The sequence below is a fragment of the Haliotis cracherodii genome, unplaced genomic scaffold (assembly GCF_022045235.1).
Source record: "Haliotis cracherodii isolate W230 unplaced genomic scaffold, xgHalCrac1.p SCAF_7, whole genome shotgun sequence".
NCBI classification, from domain to species: domain Eukaryota; kingdom Metazoa; phylum Mollusca; class Gastropoda; order Lepetellida; family Haliotidae; genus Haliotis; species Haliotis cracherodii.
Window position 1 is genome coordinate 40,682,924 of NW_027266330.1, and position 6,775 is coordinate 40,689,698.

Below are 6,775 nucleotides of genomic sequence, written 5' to 3' on the forward strand. Positions count from 1 at the left end.
CATGAACAGAACAGATGAACAGAACATGGAAGGTATTAACATGTGTACTTCATTTGTCTACGACTAGAATAGTTATGACAACCAAAAGCATTTGCGAGATGTTGAAGGAAACTGGGTTATCACAACTTTTGAATACGTCGAGACGATTGTTCTTCGTGATTAAGAGTATATGTACCATCAATACACAACAGATAGTGTCGTTGCCTCTCACAAACAGTAGGTCTCTGGTTGGTGTAAACACCTACAGCCTCCTTTAACTGTCTGTACAAACTCTACCCAACAACCTCCTGTAACTGTCAGTAAAAACACTACCCAACAACCTCCTTTAAAGGTCAGTACACACTCTACCCAACAACCTCCTGTAACTGTCTGTACAAACTCTACCAAAAAGCCTCCCTTAACTGTCAGTAAAAACACTACCCAACAATCTCCTTTAAAGGTCAGTACACACTCTACCAAACAACATCCTGTAACTGTCTGTACACACTCTACCCAACAACCTCCTGTAACTGTCAGTACACACTCTACCCAACAACCTCCTGTAACTGTCAGTACACACTCTACCCACAAACCGCCTGTAACTGTTTGTACACACCCTAACCAACAACCTCCTGTAACTGTCAGTACACACTCTACCCAACAACCGCCTGTAACTGTTTGTACACACCCTACCCAACTACCTCCTGTAACTGTCTGTACACACTCTACCCAACAACCTCCTGTAACTGTCTGTACACACTCTACCCAACAACCTCCTGTAACTGTCAGTACACACTCTACCCAACAACCTCCTGTAACTGTCAGTACACAATCTACCCAACAACCGCCTGTAACTGTTTGTACACACTCTACCCAACAACCTCCTGTAACTGTCTGTACACACTCTACCCAACAACCGCCTGTAACTGTTTGTACACACCCTACCCAAGAGCCTCCTGTAACTGTCTGTACACACTCTACCCAACAACCTCCTGTAACTGTTTGTACACAATCTACCCAACAACCTCCTGTAACTGTTTGTACACACCCTACCCAACAACCTCCTGTAACTGTCTGTACACACTCTACCCAACAACCTCCTGTAACTGTTTGTACACACTCTACCCAACAACCTCCTGTAACTGTCAGTACACACTCTACCCAACAACCTCCTGTAACTGTCAGTACACAATCTACCCAACAACCGCCTGTAACTGTTTGTACACACTCTACCCAACAACCTCCTGTAACTGTCTGTACACACTCTACCCAACAACCGCCTGTAACTGTTTGTACACACCCTACCCAAGAGCCTCCTGTAACTGTCTGTACACACTCTACCCAACAACCTCCTGTAACTGTTTGTACACAATCTACCCAACAACCTCCTGTAACTGTTTGTACACACCCTACCCAACAACCTCCTGTAACTGTCTGTACACATTCTACCCAACAACCTCCTGTAACTGTCAGTACACACTCTACCCAACAACCTCCTGTAACTGTCAGTACACACTCTACCCAACAACCGCCTGTAACTGTTTGTACACACTCTACCCAACAACCTCCCCTTACTGTCTGTACACACTCTACCCAACAACCTCCTGTAACTGTCTGTACACACTCTACCCAACAACCTCCTGTAACTGTCTGTACACACTCTACCCAACAACCTCCTGTAACTGTTTGTACACACTCTACCCAACAACCTCCTGTAACTGTCAGTACACACTCTACCCAACAACCGCCTGTAACTGTTTGTACACACCCTACCCAACAACCGCTTGTAAATGTCAGTACACACTCTACCCAACAACCCCCTTTAACTTTCAGTACACACTCTACCCAACAACCGCCTGTAACTGTCAGTACACACTCTACCCCAAAACTTCCTGTAGCTGTCTGTACACAATCTACCCAACAACCTCCTGTAACTGTCTGTACACACTCTACCCAACAACCTCCTGTAACTGTCTGTACACACTCTACTCAACAACCTCCTGTAACTGTCAGTACACACTCTACCCAACAACCTCCTGTAACTGTTTGTACACACCCTACCCAAAAAGCTCCTGTAACTGTTTGTACACACTCTACCCAACAACCTCCTGTAACTGTCAGTACACAATCTACCCAACAACCTCCTGTAACTGTCAGTACACACTCTACCCAACAACCGCCTGTAACTGTCAGTACACACTCTACCCAACAACCTCCTGTAACTGTCTGTACACAATCTACCCAACAACCTCCTGTAACTGTCAGTACACACGCTACCCAAAAACCTCCTGTAACTGTTTGTACACAATCTACCCAACAGCCGCCTGTAACTGTCAGTACACACTCTACCCAACAACCTCCTGTAACTGTCAGTACACACTCTACCCAACAACCGCCTGTAACTGTTTGTACACACCCTACCCAACAACTTCCTGTAACTGTTTGTACACAATCTACCCAACAACCGCCTGTAACTGTCAGTACACACTCTACCCAACAACCTCCTGTAACTGTCAGTACACAATCTACCCAACAGCCGCCTGTAACTGTCAGTACACACTCTACCCAACAACCTCCTGTAACTGTCAGTACACACTCTACCCAACAACCTCCTGTAACTGTCTGTACACAATCTACCCAACAGCCGCCTGTAACTGTCAGTACACACTCTACCCAACAACCGCCTGTAACTGTTTGTACACACCCTACCCAAAAACTTCCTGTAACTGTCAGTACACACTCTACCCAACAACCGCCTGTAACTGTTTGTACACACGCTACCCAAAAACCTCCTGTAACTGTCTGTACACAATCTACCCAACAACCGCCTATAACTGTCTGTACACACTCTACCCAACAACCGCCTGTAACTGTCTGTACACACCCTACCCCAAAACCTCCTGTAACTGTCTGTACACAATCTACCCAACAACCTCCTGTAACTGTTTGTACACACCCTACCCAAAAACTTCCTGTAACTGTCTGTACACAATCTACCCAACAACCTCCTGTAACTGTCTGTACACAATCTACCCAACAACCTCCTGTAACTGTCTGTACACAATCTACCCAACAACCGCCTGTAACTGTTTGTACACACCCTACCCCAAAACTTCCTGTAACTGTCTGTACACACTCTACCCAACAACCGCCTGTAACTGTCAGTACACACTCTACCCAACAACCTCCTGTAACTGTCTGTACACAATCTACCCAAAAACTTCCTGTAACTGTCTGTACACAATCTACCCAACAACCGCCTGTAACTGTTTGTACACACCCTACCCCAAAACTTCCTGTAACTGTCTGTACACACTCTACCCAACAACCGCCTGTAACTGTCTGTACACAGTCTACCCAACAACCGCCTGTAACTGTTTGTACACACCCTACCCAAAAACTTCCTGTAACTGTCTGTACACAATCTACCCAACAACCTCCTGTAACTGTTTGTACACACCCTACCCAACAACCGCCTGTAACTGTCAGTACACACCCTACCCAACAACCGCCTGTAACTGTCTGTACACACTCTGCCCAACAACCGCCTGTAACTGTCTGTACACAATCTACACAACAACCTCCTGTAACTGTCAGTAGACACACCACCCAACAACCGCCACTAACTGTCAGTACACACTCTACCCAACAACCGCCTGTAACTGTCAGTACACAATCTACCCAACAACCGCCTGTAACTGTCAGTACACACTCTACCCAACAACCGCCTGTAAATGTCAGTACACAATCTACCCAACAACCGCCTGTAAATGTCAGTACACAATCTACCCAACAACCTCCTGCAACTGTTTGTACACAATCTACTCAACAACATCCTGTAACTGTCTGTACACACTCTACTCAACAACCGCCTGTAACTGTCTGAACACAATCTACCCAACAACCTCCTGTAACTGTCAGTACACACTCTACCCAACAATCCCCTTTAACTGACAGTACACAGTATACCCAACAACCGCCTGTAACTGTCAGTACACACTCTACCCAACAACCTCCTGTAACTGTTTGTACACACTCTACCCAACAACCGCCTGTAACTGTCAGTACACACTATACCCAACAACCGCCTGTAACTGTCAGTACACACTCTACCCAACAGACTGGCATTGCTTTTATCACTACCACCAACATCGCTTACTTCCCCTTGGTATTAACAAGGAGGGCATTATTTAAGTTTGGCTCGTCTACAAGTATCCCCCCCCCCCCCCCCTGATAGCGGGGCAACCTTGCCAGATATTTACTCTATAATTTACCGTGCAATCAAATGAGTCTTCCGACCTTATAAAATCTCGATCTGTAAATAATGCAAATGGACAGGATAACACATATATATGGTGATATATTCTGACACGCACCATCAAAACGCACCAGTGTGCATCCATGAAAATATCACAATAGATGTAAAAGTACATGGAATATCCGATATTGTTTAGAGTTTAAGACGCTCCTAAACGATTTAAGGGTTGATATCCTTTGTGAGTCGTCACCAAAACGTACCAAAAACTCATTCTCAGAAGACGTTATTTCTCGTGCGAGGGACGAAACATGGGAGCCGTCATTGGTTTTTCGTGCACATATGGGGTATAAAGAGAAGACATTTCAAGGTCACGCGAATTATCACAAGTCTTTCCAAAGCACTGAGGACGCGATGCCGATCGTCGCTTTAGCAACGAGAACGTGCCACTGACATGACTGCTGTTGGTATGACTACGAGGCTGACAGCAGCAAGGTTTGGATGTCAACACCGAACGATTGCAGCAGACATAACGTACCTGAGATGGACCATGCAAATGACAACAAGGTGTGACAACAGTCAGGGAAGACCGACATATTGTGAGGGCGTTCTGCGAGATCGAACACCGTCGGCTTCGAGAGCGGCATATACCATCAAGGCTGGACGATGAGTTATCAGCGCCGATACTATACGCTGTCGACCACTCGCCGCTGGTTAACATGCCCAACGTCTTTACAAGGGCACGATTTTGACTCCAAAGACACCGAATATGCCCGTCATAAGTGCATCAAGTTGTAAAACTCAGTAGCAAATATTGTGCTCTCTGATAATGATGTGCAACGATTATGTCACGATACACCCAAACACAGGTTTTCAAGCATCTCGAGCATATTGTGCCCATGTCTGCATGCCTCTGTCCGTTCACGAAATTAAGGTCCTATAGGCGATCCTTAGCAATTGGATTGGATTCTTAATGGATGTCAAATAACCATTTTGTCGTTCCAAGTGGGTAAAATTATCGTATTTGGAAATAATACGAAATACAAAAATTTAAAACGAAAATATATATGAATTTTTTAGCCATTCATGTTTAATCCAAATTACAGTGAATATGTGTTGAAACGAATGATGTCAAATTATGTATATGTATATATCAATACGGAATGGCCTTGACCTTCACCTTTCAACATCTCTAACACCATAGTGTTTATTAGGAGGAAATATTGTGTGTATTTGTGTGCGCAATCATCATGTCATTTTAAAAGAACTTTCCACATTTTGATATATATTTGTCAAGGAACGATTATTATACATTGAGCAGATGTCGTTACATCTGAATAGTTGCTTTCTTATGGACAGACATGATTTGCTTGTGGGGTACCATATGCAGACAAGGACCTAGACTTGCATGGACTTCTCTGATTTCAGTATAATCCTTTGTTCACGAACAAGACCAAAAACGTCGCTCTCGTGATATGGCAATTTGTTTTGTTTTAGTAGTGCATTGGCTGAGTACATGTCCCTGGGAGTCATGGCAACCACAGGTACCGTGCAGAACATGTAGTGTCCATGTTGTCTCGTAGTTATGTTCTCCCCTCACAAAGTATGGACTTGTTGCTCTAAGGTGACTTCACTGTATATAATCGAATTTGAACCAACAAATCAGTGATGACACAGAATGGTGTCAATTCATTTAATAATACATTCTTCCTGACACTCATTCTGATTTCAGCGAACGGTGTTTCGTGTTTAGCTCTATGCATATCCACTGTTACAATGTTCAGAATGAATTGGTGTGTATGTGGCATTGTCAAGTATTAAGAAGAAGTTTTATTGCGATGATGTTATCAAATTGAACATTAAGCACAGGGTCTTGTGTGTCACAGTTGTCCTTTTCTCGCGTAGATGGGAAACAACGTATTTCACATGTATTTATAGACGTTCATTTGCCATAGTTCTGCCTACGAGGCCCAGGCGACAACATCTGTTTCAACCCATTCATTGATATACAGCACATGGAGCCGCATAACTTCCAGACTTTCTTACAATGCTCTTCAGATGAATCACCGTGGTTAGTCTGAAGTAATGTGGGGGCACCGGTGGCCCAGTCGTCTGAGGCGCCGCGATTCGCTATGCAGAGTTGCGTCCCTTGGGCATGCCAGAAACCTATGATTGTGGGTTCTAATCCCGGTTCGCCCCAATTATTTTTCTAGGTTTGTCAGCACCATACCCGTGCTCGTGGGTTTCACCGAAGTGGTAAACGTCTAAGAACTGCAGCACTTCGGGTTTTCCTCCCACATTAAGCTGACATGCCGTGATATAACTGGAATACTGTTAAAAGCGGCGTGAAACCCAAGTCACTCACTCACTGAAGTATTGTGTGCTTTCACAGGGGGATCCGACCTGAGTCAATGTCTAGCGGTACTTTGCCACATGAACACAGAACCGCAGTTGTAGCCGTTGTTAAGTGTTCAGGTATTCCCGTTCAGTGGAACCAAGTAATCTGCGCAGAAAACAAAACTATCATCATTCCTAAATATC